Source organism: Equus caballus, chromosome 22, assembly GCF_041296265.1.
Source record: "Equus caballus isolate H_3958 breed thoroughbred chromosome 22, TB-T2T, whole genome shotgun sequence".
Classification (NCBI taxonomy): Eukaryota; Metazoa; Chordata; class Mammalia; order Perissodactyla; family Equidae; genus Equus; species Equus caballus.
Genome location: NC_091705.1, coordinates 26,162,639 through 26,176,138, shown reverse-complemented (window position 1 = coordinate 26,176,138; position 13,500 = coordinate 26,162,639). Strand labels below are relative to the sequence as shown.

The 13,500-nt window shown below is 40.7% G+C and overlaps 1 protein-coding gene across 6 annotated transcripts in view; it reads right to left on the bottom strand.

Annotated features, from left to right (window-relative positions):
* Positions 1-13,500, bottom strand: part of ASIP (agouti signaling protein) — a 117,287-nt gene that overhangs the window by 27,534 nt on the left and 76,253 nt on the right. Inside the window, exon 1 of one of the 6 annotated variants that reach the window (XM_070246855.1) lies at positions 10,738-10,820. The exons of 4 other annotated variants lie outside the window; for them this stretch is intronic. The gene's annotated coding sequence lies outside the window, so the exon portion shown is untranslated. Of the gene's footprint in view, positions 1-10,460; positions 10,821-13,500 lie in introns of those variants that run through there. One more of the 6 variants, XM_070246853.1, reaches the window with a different exon arrangement.

Genomic DNA, 13,500 nt, shown 5'->3' with positions numbered 1-13,500 from the left:
ATGTTATATATGTGTGATATTTTACCTCTGGATGGTATGGCCAAAATTAAGAGCTCTATTTGTAATTGGCTTAAAGTAACTGCTTACATAAATTCTTTCTAAATGTAATAGAAACTAACCCAAATGTTTTTCAAGTTAATGTGATATGAAATAATCTTTGGTAAATGGAAACTTTTTAAATTTGTTGGTTTGATTAAAATATGCTCGTCCTCAGAGTTATCAGCCCTAGATATGATGCAGACATGCAGTATGGGTGTACTAGTCAAATAAGCTCATGTTATCCCTGTTACAAATTTGTCAGCAAAATAATAGCTTTAAATAATAGCTGATTTTGTCTAACATCTCATGAAGTTTTCGTGGGTAACTTAGACACAATTGTTGAGAGCAAATGATTTAGATGTAAGTGAGATAAGGGTTCATAGATAAACTTTTAGCAATAATTATAGTTCATGGCATGTGTACTTAACTTCCAAAATCTCTTTGGTAATTTGAAACTTTGAAGTTTTGCTAGGTAAAATTAAATGATAACAATGCATTGAGTATTTAGATTATTTTCAAATAAGATAAAATATTAGATGTTAATTATTAAAGATAGGTTTATTTACTTTTGGCTTCTTACTACACAGAAACTAAAAAATGTTTGGGTCTATTAGAAAACATTTTGTATTTTATTAAAAGATTGTACTATAAAGTAAACATGTTTCTAGTGTGGGGGATCAGAATTGACCACCTCAAAATGTATCTCTTTGCCTTGATTATTTTTAAGAACAAAAGACTCTGAAAGAAAGTTTGACCTTCCCCCTAACTGCCTAAAAGAATTTAAAATAGAAGGCCTGTCCCAGGAAGGAGCTAATACCCTAAGATAACTGCAGTGTAATGTAAAATGTGTCTTTCAGGTCACATTGGCTAGAGTTGGTCCATTCTCATTTCCATCTTCACCTAAATTGCCTTCCTTCCCTTTGAAGCCCCAAACCACTACCCCCAACATCCTCCTTTCTCTTTAACTGAAGATGGTATTTAAGGTGACAGGCTTTGGCCGTTCTGGCAAGTTACTCCGTTTTCCTTGGTTTCTCCCATGTATACATGTCATTAAACTTTGACTTTCTCCTGTTATTCTGTCTCATGTCAATTTAATTCTTAGACCAGCCAGAAGGACCTAGAGAGTAGAGGAATTGTCTTCCTCCCCTACAGGGCTATTGCACAGAGAATTTGTCCCTACTAGCATTCCAGCTTCTATTACATACTGTGTGGGCTCAGGCAATATTACTGGTTCCCATTTAACATGGCCAATTAACATTGCTTGAAGGGCGGATCTACATGCCTTCTGTTTTACAATATTAGGTAGGGGAAATGTTCCCCAGTCACATACAATGTCCATCTCCATAACAGAATCAGATAAAGGGATGCAACCACCTCACAACAAAGCCTGTTCAAATATACTAATTCTTCTACAAATATTTACCTTAATTCTATCAAACCTTACGTTCCTAACTGTAGCCTCCACTAGGACTTGATGAACAGGTTTTGGTTTTATAATACTAGTGTTGGTGAGCACAATGCAGTCTATACAGAAACTGATAAATAATCATCTACACCTAAAATTACACAACGTTATAAACCATTATGACCTCAATAAAATAATTGAAAAAAACAAAAAACATGACTACAGGCCCAAAATGGAGTCATTTATGCTAAGCTCCCCATCACCAAACGTAGACTTAATTACAGTTTTGGCTCTCCCAGAAATGGAATCTTAAACCAGTCAATCAGGAACTGCCTGATCAGTACTAGTGTGGTAATCTGATTGATAGACTCCTGTCATTCCCTAAGGGAAATTGACTTCACAATAAGCGGGCTGCTTTTTTGCCTTGTATAACTTCCTTGTTCCTGCTCGTTTCTGGCTATGACAGTCTTTCATTTTGCACAACTCCTTGGAGCTTCCTTCCACCTGCTATATATGCCCACTTCAAATAGATTTTTGCTCAAATAAACTCTTAAAAGTTTTAATATGCGGGGCTGGCCCGGTGGCACAGCAGTTAAGTGCACACAATCCACTTTGGCAGCCCAGGGTTCGCCGGTTCGGATCCTGGGTGCGGACATGGCACTGCTTGGCATGCCATCCTGTGGTAGGCATCCCACATATAAAGTAGAGGAAGATGGGCATGGATGTTAGCTCAGGGCCAGTCTTCCTCAGCGAAAAAAGAGGAGGATTGGCAGCAGTTAGCTCAGGGCTAATCTTCCTCAAAAAAAAATTTTAATATGCTTGGGGCCAGCCCAGTGAGTGGCACAGCGGTTAAGTTCACACATTCCACTTCCCGGCAGCCCGGGATTCACTGGTTTGGATCCTGGGTGTGGACATGGCACCGCTTGGCATGCCATGCTGCGGTAGGCATCCCACATATAAAGTAGAGGAAGATGGGCATGGATGTTAGCTCAGGGCCAGTCTTCCTCAGCAAAAAGAGGAGGGTTGGCAGTAGTTAGCTCAGGGCTAATCTTCCTCAAAAAAAAAAAAAAACATTTTAATATGCCCCAGTTCATCTTTTAACATTGTGTAGGGGAAATGTTCCCTGGCCAGACATAATATCTATTACCATAAAATATTTGGGTAAAGTTAACCCAAGTTCTTTACATAATGCCTGTTTAAACATTCCAACTTTCACAATCCTATCAACCCTTACACTTTCATGTTCTCTCAGTCTAACTGTAGCCTGAGTCAGGGCTTCACCAATGGGTTTTAGTACCCCAGAGTTTCCTGTATCAAGCAGTCTTGGAAACTTCTCTTCTCCACCCCCTACCCCTTTTACCCAATCTTGTGCAAAAGGCTTTGGGTCCCCAGTGAGGGGTCGAGCCAAGAAACCCTGACCCTTTCGTCAATCTTTATCTTAATTAGCTTAATCACTGCCCCAAGCAATTGCTGGTCAGGTTTCTCATTGTAATTTCTACCTTTTGACTTTTGTGTGTGTGTTTGTGAGGAAAATTGGCCCTGAGCTAACATCTGTGTCAGTCTTCCTCTATTTTATGTGGGATGCTGCCACAGCACAGTTTGATGAGCAGTGCTAGGTCCATGTCTGGGATCCAAACCTGAGAACCCCAGGCTGCTGAAGTGGAGTGCACAAACTTAACCACTATGCCACTGGGCCTGCCCCTACCTTCTGCCTTAAAATTTCTCCAACATGGGTAAATAGGGTAGACTTCTTTGAGGCCCTTTAATGTTGAGGGAAGGATAAGGGGCCCCTTTGGCCCTCTCAGTCTTAGGTGGTGCTGTATTAACATCTTTGTTTTAATGCCATCATGTCTGTTTTATTCATCTCATTTCTTAATAACCATCTAAAGATTTCAACCCTGCTGAGACTGAGTCCATGACTCTCCCCTTTCTGTTTCCTCTTTCTTTCACTCCTATCAAAATTTGCTTTATTCATCTTACTTCTTAATAACCTTTTTAAAAATTTCCACCTTCTTGGGAAAGTCCCTGGCCTCTCCCCACTCTCTTGTTAATTAACCTAATGTTTTTATTAGCATCTGTAAGACCCATGAGGGGAAGGTGAGATAGCAAATTTGGTAAGGCTTCCTAAGTTGTTTCTTGGTTTTACAACAATAAGCTTATATGAGATTGTAAGTGAACATAAGTGAGGCCATCTTGTTACACTAAATAACCCTTTCCTAGTTGAAATCTTTCTAGCATGTGATCATTACAAATTGCTGCAAGCTTTCATGATTTTCTGGCCCTGATCCTGTGCAAATACCCCTGTTGAGGTACTCTGATAGCTTTGTTCTTAACAATTTTAGTGAATTTTCCCAGGGAATAAGAAGGCCTCCAGAAAGAAAGAACACCTGTAGAATATTCATCATCATCAACAGAAGAAAAGCACAATGAGAGAACCTGGAGTCCAACATGCACATTTCTAAACACCCTCCTTACCGCTCACTTTCCCTATATAACTGCCTTAAGATTCTGTAATCCTTGAAGATGGGTTTTTGAGACATTAGTCACCCATCTTCCGACTTGCCAGCTTATATAACCTAATTAAACTTCCTTTCTCAGTCTCTAACTGGGTGTGATTAATTGGCTCAGATCACAGTGAGAAGAGTGAGCCCATTGCTTGGTATCAGAGTGTCCTTGTGAAAGGACCACAGCATTTACCATGACCTGGGTATTGGGTGTATTAAGTGGGTGGATATCCCAGTTAGTCCACATGGCTTGCATATGAGACATATCAGCTGCTGCATCTGGGGTATATGATTTGGTGTTTAGAGAAGAAGTTGGGCAGTCTCCCTTCTCAGGTAAAAGGTGCCATGAACAAGAAGGGAAGATCTACACATGCCCCAAATGCCCCTGCCCCGAGTGATGACTCAGAGAACCCTCTCTCTTCACACCTCATAAGAACCCTGCTCACCTTCCCTTTGAGGAGAAGGTGTTTTAGAGCATGAGCTCTGCCCCCTCCATTCATTGATCAATGCATAATGTTTCTGCTCTGCTATTCCAAACCTGGTCTCATTCTATTGGTGCAGGTGGCTCTGGGCAAAAGGACCCACTTGTGGGTCACCGGTCCCTTGGGGCTTAGTAACAGTTTCAACAGTTTCTTGGTTTTGCTGTTCTCCCATGTTAACTTCCCCCACCCACCAGAGGTCTTAGAGTTATTTTCTATTGCCCCTGCACAACTTTTCCCTTCAGAGGGAGCGTTGAGGCTCTTGGTGGAAGCTCAGACTGAAATCTGAGCTTGGTCCAGCATCAAGGTCCAACCCAGCATTCTCTTTTCCTTTTAGTTTAGATGTTACAGATAACAATAACCAGGGGACAGAATATTTTGCTTTTTTCTTATTAGCTTGCATTTCCTTATGCATCCAGTGAACCGACTCCTCAGGAGTTGGATCCATCTCTAAATTCCACTGAACTAAGGGCAGCATAGCTTCTGCTCCATACCATGGGTGACCACGTGGCCACCTAGGAATCAAAGGTTCCTCACCCCCACACTTTCATCCTTTCTTTTCCCAAACCACAGGCTTCTGTGAGCCAGAGTCATTCTAGCAAATACCATTTCACTGGCACCAATTTTTTGGGTGGTTGTTTCCAATTGTAACATGTGGAGGGGATTCCCCCACACTTGCAACAAGCAATTCTTGGACACCAGCAAAGTGTCCAAGAACTCAACTCAATTCTGATTGCATCAGATTCTATAGGTTAAGGGTTCAGTCCTGCAGAAATACCCCCTCCATCCTCCATCCTCCCCACTTCATAGGCCAGTTGCAAGCCCAGGTTGTCACCTGTACTTCTGACTGACTGCCTATAGATCAGAGGTTTCCAGGACCCCATCTTTGGGTTTGATTAATTTGTCAGAGCAGCTCATGGAACTCACAGAAATATTTTACTTACTAGATTACTGGTTTATTATAAAAGGATGAAACCTGTAAACAGTTAGCCATTGATGATTAGGTAGCTAGCAACTAAAGTTTTTTTCTTTTTTGCAGTTACTAATTATAACTTTTAGCTGTTCGCCCACCCATTGTTAACTGTGCTGCTTAGGCACTATGCTATCTGACTCCAACTAGTTTCCTATAGATAACATCTCCCTGGTGCCTATGTCACCAGGGTAATGGGTGTTCCAGCTATTTTTCAGGAATTAGGACCCTCTTTCCCAGTTCAGTCTGATTGAGACCACCAACCCATCAACTGGGCCCACACAGATGTCCAGTAAGTGACCTTTCAATGTCAAGAGGCTAAAATCTCCTCCCTAAGATCATGCTAACACCTCCATTTTGTGAACATGCATCCTATGAAGAGGCATGAAGTTAGATTATGCTTACGCATATCATCAATTACCTCACCTCTCCTCATCTCCATCATCTATCTCTGTACTTTAAACTACCTTGCTCTCTACCCCATAAATATCCCCAAGTCTGCATTTTTGAGGAGGTGGACTTGAGACTTGTTCTCCAACTTCCTTGCTTGGCTGCCTTGTGATTAAAACCATCTCTCTGCTGCAATCTGATCATCTTGGTGTTTGGCTTTCTGGTTAATGGGCAAAAACAAACCTGGTTTGGTAACAAGGGTATAACTCAGGAACAGACAGTTGGAAGAGATGTATAGGACAAAGTATGGGGAAAAGGTGTGGAGCTTCCATGCCCTCTCCTGGTGTGCCACTTTCCCAGCACCTCCATGTGTTCACCAATCGAGAAACTCTGAGCCTCAGCATTTTGGGTTTTTATGGGGCTTCATTACATAGGCATGATTGATTAAATCATTGGCCATAGTAACTGATTCAGCTTCCAGCCCCTCTCCCCTGCCTGGAGTTCAAGGGGTGGGATGGAAAGTCCTAACCCTCTTATAATGTGGCTGGTTCCATTGGCAACCAGCCCCCATCCTTAGGTGCTTTCCAAAAGTCACTTTATTAACATAATAAGAAACATTTTGATCACTCTCAACACTTTGGAAATCCCAATGGTTTTGGGAGCCGTGAGCCAGGAACTGTGAGGGAAGACCAAATATAAATAAGAACTATATATTTGGTCATTTAAATGACAAATCACAATATTGCAACCCCACTTCTCAAGCCCTGGCTTTAGAACTCCTTCAGTTTTGTACACTCAGTGAACGTTGTTGACTGTCAGATTGCCTAAAAATGTGCCAGCCAAGGGGATAGTTTGCTTGATCACTAGCTCTTCCTTCTCTACTGACAAGTCTCCCCCCAGGAGTCGGGACTGCAAATGCTGCCAATGGGTCTGTCAGGGATGGTTCTCCACATCTAGGAAGCAAGTTTCCCAAAGTAGGGAGGGCCTTGACTCTTTCACTAGGGAGTAAACTGATCCTAGCAATCAGGGACTAGAATGAGTCAGAGACACATCCACTAGCTGAGATGCTGAACCTGGAGTCCTGAGAGTCTGGCACACTCTCTTTTTCAATAATAAAGAAGTCTGGGAAGAATAAGTGAGGAGCTGGCTGAGGAAACTGGAGACTTCTATTTTGTAGCTGGTTGGGGGAGTAGGATAGGAAAGGATGGGGAGAAAGAGATGTAAGCTTGTAGATACTGACAAAGACTCTCTCCCTGAACAAATTTAGTTAGGCTCCCCTGAGCCCTCTTCTCAACTAGGCCTTGACCTTGGCCCTTATTCTGTCTTTGGCCCACCTACCCCAATCTTAGTGAGAATCCTGTCAATTTAGTGAGAATTGATATCTTACCCTTGATATCTGATCAAGTTCCTCATCCCCCACCTTTGATGTATAAGTCTCCCTTTAGCAAGAATCTCCCTACTCTTGATGTCACCTTTCAGTAATTTTCCATTCACTGACTCTCTCACTCTGCTGGTTGGCTATAAATCCCCAACTGTCTTTGCTGTATTTAAAGTTAAGCCTGATCTCCCTGCCCTATTGAAATATCCCTATTGAAATAGTCTTGAATAAAGTCTTCCTTACCATTTTAACAAGTATCAGAATAATTTTTTCTTTAAAAATATAAAAATGATTTGATCTCTTGGACTGTATCTATATACACAGATTGATTTTTACTGTTGTGACTGAATTGACTAGTTTAATTCTTATGCCTAACAGATGCCAAATTGAATATATTCTAATCAGTGATTTGGATCTTATGTGGACAGCCTGCTTCAAGACTCTTCTTATGAGATCAAGAACCATGTGGGAGGCCCAGGTTCTGCCTAAGGGGCTCTGAGTTATAATTTGAAAGAAGGCTTGAGGCTGTGTTCCTCCTCAAGAAGCAAAAGGACACAAATCATCCAGGCAGCTGCTTATCAGCACGAAATCTATCTCCCTGTTCCACTGAAATGGGTTGGAGTCCAGGCTTCCCAGATATTCATTTCCACAGTGTACAGGAGATACAATGCTGGTAGGAGTTGCCAAAATGATTAAGTTAATCTCCTGACATCATTCCCTTCAGCCTGATTTAGTGCTCATCACTAAACAAAGACCTTAGTGGCAATTTTATTGATTTTGTTTTTGCCCCCCAGAAACCACTTCTCTCTCTTTTCTTTGTCCCAGTAATCATGCTGTCTTCTGGTTTTCTGAAATCCTTCTACTTGGGATGCATTCTGCACTCAGTAAAATGTTCTGAAGCTGAGCCAATAGTTTGCTACAGCTCTCAACAACTTTACAGCAGAAGTAAGGAAAGAGGCTTTGATGTCTGATGAAATTTTCTGCAGAAAAGGATCAAGGGAGAACCAAGGAAATACAGCTTAGCAAATCTTAAGATGATAAATGAATTAGTTCTGTTTAGTAGAAAAGATTTTGAGACAGACACATATGAAAGTATTTTTTGGAGTGGGTCAAGATCTCTTGATCCCACAAAGACACCCAAAATAACCGAAGAAAACCTGATAGATAAATGACAAGCAATAGGCTATATTGGAGTATATGAGGAAGCCATTTGGTGTCAAACTAATTCAGCCTGACTTTGTTTTTCCAAAAGGGCCTGAGGTGGCCATTGAGCATGCATTATATATCTGCTTTAAGTATTTACTATGTCCCAAAGACAAAAACAAAGACTTTTAAGATAAAGAAAGATGTAATTTCCCCCACGGCAGCATTTCCTTAAGGGTAGGCATCTCTCCCTGGGCTAGGGATTGATTGCTGACCTGCTGTGACCACCCAGCTCATCACCACAGACCTGCTACCTGTTGTGTTCATCAATTGCTGTGTGAATCATGGGCCAGCTAGGCAATCTCATGACTGTTGTAAAAGGGACATTCCAATCATATGTGATACATGCTCTTTGATGGTATATAACCACTCTGTACACTCCGCTTCTTTGATGCCCTTCTTTCCTTGGAGAAAGAAGGCCCTGGGCTAGTCCTCAGATCCAGCTCATAATAAACTCAGCTCAATTTTGATTTATAGATTAGTTATGGATTATTTGTGTTGACAACCAAAAGTGACTCCAATGTGCCTTCCCTTTGGCTTCCTAGAGCCTCTCCAATGGAAATGGCAGAATAAATGTCCAATGTCACTGAAGCAGAGCAAACTTATCCACAACTGAAAATATTAATCCATACTTTCCTCTTATGGGCATGAAAACATGTCAAAGTGGGCATCCACTCTGAAAAATAAAATACTTAGAAAGGAAAAGGAGAATTTGCAATAAATGGAATTTTGTTCTTCTGTTTCAGCTCTAATAAATATGAAATGAACCGATTCTACACGGGCAAACTGATCACAGATCTTAAATTCTGCTCTGTGAGAGTCATTAGAAATCTGATACTACAAGCAACTTTCTGAAGACATTTAAAGAAGAGCTAAAATGTGACTCTGGAGTCAGGGTTGAAATTTTGGAGTACTTCTTCCTATGGAATTTTTTGTTTGTTTGTTTTTTACTGCTGAAAAATGGAAAAAGCAGAGTAAAGAGAAATAAGAAGATACTAGTCAGCAAAAGGTAGATTGATTCCTTTATGCTAAATCCCTAACTACTCTGACCCACAAAAGTGAAACAAATAAATCTGTTTAGCTTTCCTCAAAACTACGAAAAGAGGGATGACTGACAAGGTTTTTTAAACTTTCCAAAGCTGCAGCAGCTTTACTGTGAAAGCAAATCAAAGTTGCCAACTAAACTCATATGCTTCCCCTCAAAGAGCAGAGAACAAAGGAACTTCGCTTCTCACCCTACAGCAGAGGAGGCTTACTGCTTGCCTGTCTGTAATTTCAAAGACAAGAAGAAGAAGAGAACCAACTATACTACAAAAATGATTTCATCCTCAATCCATCTCAGGGGCAGGAAGATTCTGTAGGGGAGGAAAACATTTCCTCTACCCAATGTGAGTTCTTCTGGCCAGAGAAAGAATTAAATTCACCATGAGACAGAATAGCAGGAGAAAATTGAACAAGCTTTATAACATGTATACATGGGAGAGGCTCAGGCAAGCTGAGCAACTCGTCAAAATGGCTGAAGCCACCACCTTAAATATCATATCCAGCTAAAGAAAAAGGAGGATGTCGGGGTGGGGGGAGTCAGTTACAGGAGGTTACCAGACAAGCACAATAAACAAATGCAGATTTAAGTCCTTGCCTTCCCCATTGATTAAGAGTTTCTAGAGATAAGGTCCTCCCCCCTTCTTCCTGGTACAGAGAGGGAGACATCTTTACAGATGGAGATTTCCTTTACAATGTAAACGTCTCTTACAAAGGGTAAGTAAATTCTACTTTTCAGTTGCTTTCCTGTCTGCAAAGTAACCAGCCCCAAATAATCATCATGCCAAAGAGACATATCTTGGGGTGGCCAATTCCAGGCCCCCACAATTCTTGCCAATGCAAAATGAAAAGAAGAAATGTTTCATCAGCTGAAAAGCAGCAGTAAGTAGAACAGGAGAGCAGGCTTTACAAAAGAAGCAAAAGTAAAGGGTAACATTTATTTTACGGAGAGGATCTCTAGCAACCCAGGTCATTTGAAACTTAACCTAAAGAAAGAGATAAGATCTCTGTAGGCAGGAGAAGAAAAGAAAATTGTCTTCCTCCTACTTACAGTGCCCTTTATCAGCCTCTCTAAGCGTAGCTGGAGCTGAGCGTCTTCCCTGTCCTTAGGCAGCAGAGGCAAGATGTGTTGCTGAAGGATTTTTAAGAAATCCTGGGAACTCCCAGCAGCTGGCTTCCCCATTTTATCTCTTTGCTTTCAAAGAGATGGCCACAAGCCTTGTGGTTTGATCTTCCTGTGTTTCTCTCCAGTCTTTGGAATTAGAATGGGTGTTGACACTGAGGTTAGAAGGCGTTGGAAGGGAAGTGGCTGTGCTGAGGATACTCACAGGCAGGATTTAGTGAGAATTTAATTCACAATGGATCCTAGGAGACAGAATAAATTTGGCCTAATGAGTTAATCTGCAAAAACAAATACTGTCAGAGAAAGATTTGATTTAGCTTCTTTCAGAAATTCTGGGTGATCTAAGGAGCATTCAGTCGGAAAGTTAAACCCTAGTTGGGCAGATTGATTGCTGAGGCCTCGCCTGCCTTATTAGTAAAATTTCTTTGGGGACTTTCAATGTTGGTCTCATCATTTTCAAATTTTTATGTAAATTTCATTAATTGAAGAAGCTGCCCTTCTGTTGACTCTGTAAGTTATTAGGCCGTGGCTCTCCTCTTCTCACTCACTTGGGTTTTATTTAATACAAGGCCCTGCAGCAAGCATTGTCTACCTTTGTGGGAATGACCATGGAAGAGTGTGGTAAAAGGTGACACAGCCCTACATTGATTTATCCTCATTTCCAGGAAGCAACTTTTTTCTGGTGGTTTGAAGAGATGGGGGCAATTGGAAAGAGAAGTGAATAAGGAGTCAGGAGATGTAGATTCCATATCAGGCTTTGTTACTTTCTCTTTGTGATATTGGGCAAGTCACATAAACTGTCTGAACTCACTATCTCATCTGCCTACCATCTGAGCTGAAAAGAGGATCAAATAAGATCATGTAGACACCTTGAGAACTGTGACCCACTCCACAATGTGAATGCTTTCTAAATTTTAATTCATTATGTGACCCACCAAGTAAGCCTTTCCAATAAAGAATTTGGATACGGAGTTAGGAAGAGAGAGCAAAGTCTTAAATCTGATGGATATTAGGTGATGGGAATATAGGGTTATGGGAGGAGAAGCTAAGCGGGAAAGAAAAAGAAAGAGGAGGGAAAGCAAGCAGAAAAGACATCAAATTCCTAGAGAAAGCCTTGACTCTCGTGCTGATTGGGGCTTATGATCCTGAAAGACAATCTTGTTCGAATATGGAGCAATAGAAGGTAAGTGAACAATCAAAAAAATTATTTCTTTAAAAGTGATTAGCCAATAGGATAAACACAAGTTATTCAGCAGGCAAAACCATGAAGCTTCAGAGAAAAACCAGGAGGTAAAACAGATCATATAAGAATGGCAGGATGTTGGTAGGGGTGGTAGCGAGGGTGAAAAGTATCCTGGAAGTCTGGGGACCTAGCTCCTGCCACTGACTCATAGTAGGCCCTTGAACAAATTACTCTTTGGTTGGTTCCCTAATCAATACAGACTGGCTCCAAATCCTAAATGAGGGAATTAGACTAGGTGATCTTTTAATAAAAAATCTGTCTTTGTTACTTATCATATGTGACCTTGGACAAGGAATATAAACTGTTACATTCACCCATGTGCTCACCACAGATGTTAATATTTTCCCCATATTGACCTCAGATTTTTAAACAAAGAAATAGAATGTTATAAATTAGCTCCTCATTCACCTCTCCCCTTTCCCCCAGAGGTAACCACTATCCTGAGTTTGTAAGTACCACTCTGACGAATATTTTTATACTTCTACATATATGATTTTATAAAAACACACAGAAATATTTTGAGGGTTTTAAACATTTACATAAATGGTTTCATACTGTATGGATCTTTTTGCATCTTGATTTTTCAGCAGTATAATACTATTGAGAAGCAGTATAACCTGGTGGTCAAGCACTAATGATTCCAGGGCTCATATCCTGTCTTCACTGTTATTAGCTGCATGATCTTGGGTAAATTGATTAACCTCTCTGAGCCTCAGTTTCCCTATGTGTACAACAGGGATAGTAACAGCACTAACCTCATAGGGCTTCTGTGAGAATTAAATAAGTTAAAACATGTAAACCCTGGGGGCTGGCCCTGTGGCCAAGTGGTTAAGTTCAAGCACTCCACTTTGGTGGCCTAGGGTTTTGCCGGTTCAGATTCTGGGTGTGGACCTAGCACTGCTATCAAGCCATGCTGGGGCAGTGTCCCACATAGCACAACCAGAAGGACCTATAACTAGAATATACAACTATGTACTGGGGGCTCTGGGCAGAAGAAGAAGAAAAGAGAGAGAGAGAGAGAAAGAGAAAGAAAAGAAGATTGGCAACAGATGTTAGCTCAGGCGTCAATCTTTAAAAAACAAACACGTAAAGCCCATAGAGTAATGTCTGTACATAGTAAGCACTATGTGTTTGCTACTGTTATTTGAGATTTATCTATATGGGTAATTAAATTTTAGAAGTATAGATAATTAACTTCTATACTAGAGTTTGCTATTATTATTGCTATTGCTACTAGTCTTGGCTATTGTGAATAACGCTGCAGTGAACATAGGGGTGCATAAGTCTCTTTGAATTGTTGATTTCAAGTTCTTTGGATAAATACTCAGTAGTGGGATAGCCGAGTTCTATGGTATTTCTATTTTTAATTTTTTGAGAAATCTCCATACTGTTTTTCATGGTGGCTACACTAGTTTGCATTCCCATCAGCAGCATATGAGGGTTCCCTTTTCTCCACATCCTCTCTAACATCTGTTATTTTTTGTCTTGGTGATTATAGCCATTCTAACAGGTGTAAAGTGATATCTCACAGTCGTTTTGATTTGCATTTTCCTGATGATTAGTGATATTGAACATCTTTTCATGTGCCTATTGGCCATCTGTATCTTCTTTGGAAAAATGGTGGCTCATATCCTCTGCCTGTTTTTTGATCAAGTTGTTTGTTTTTTTGTTGTTGAGTTGTGCAAGTTCTTTATATATTTTGGAGATTAACCCCTTGTCAGATAT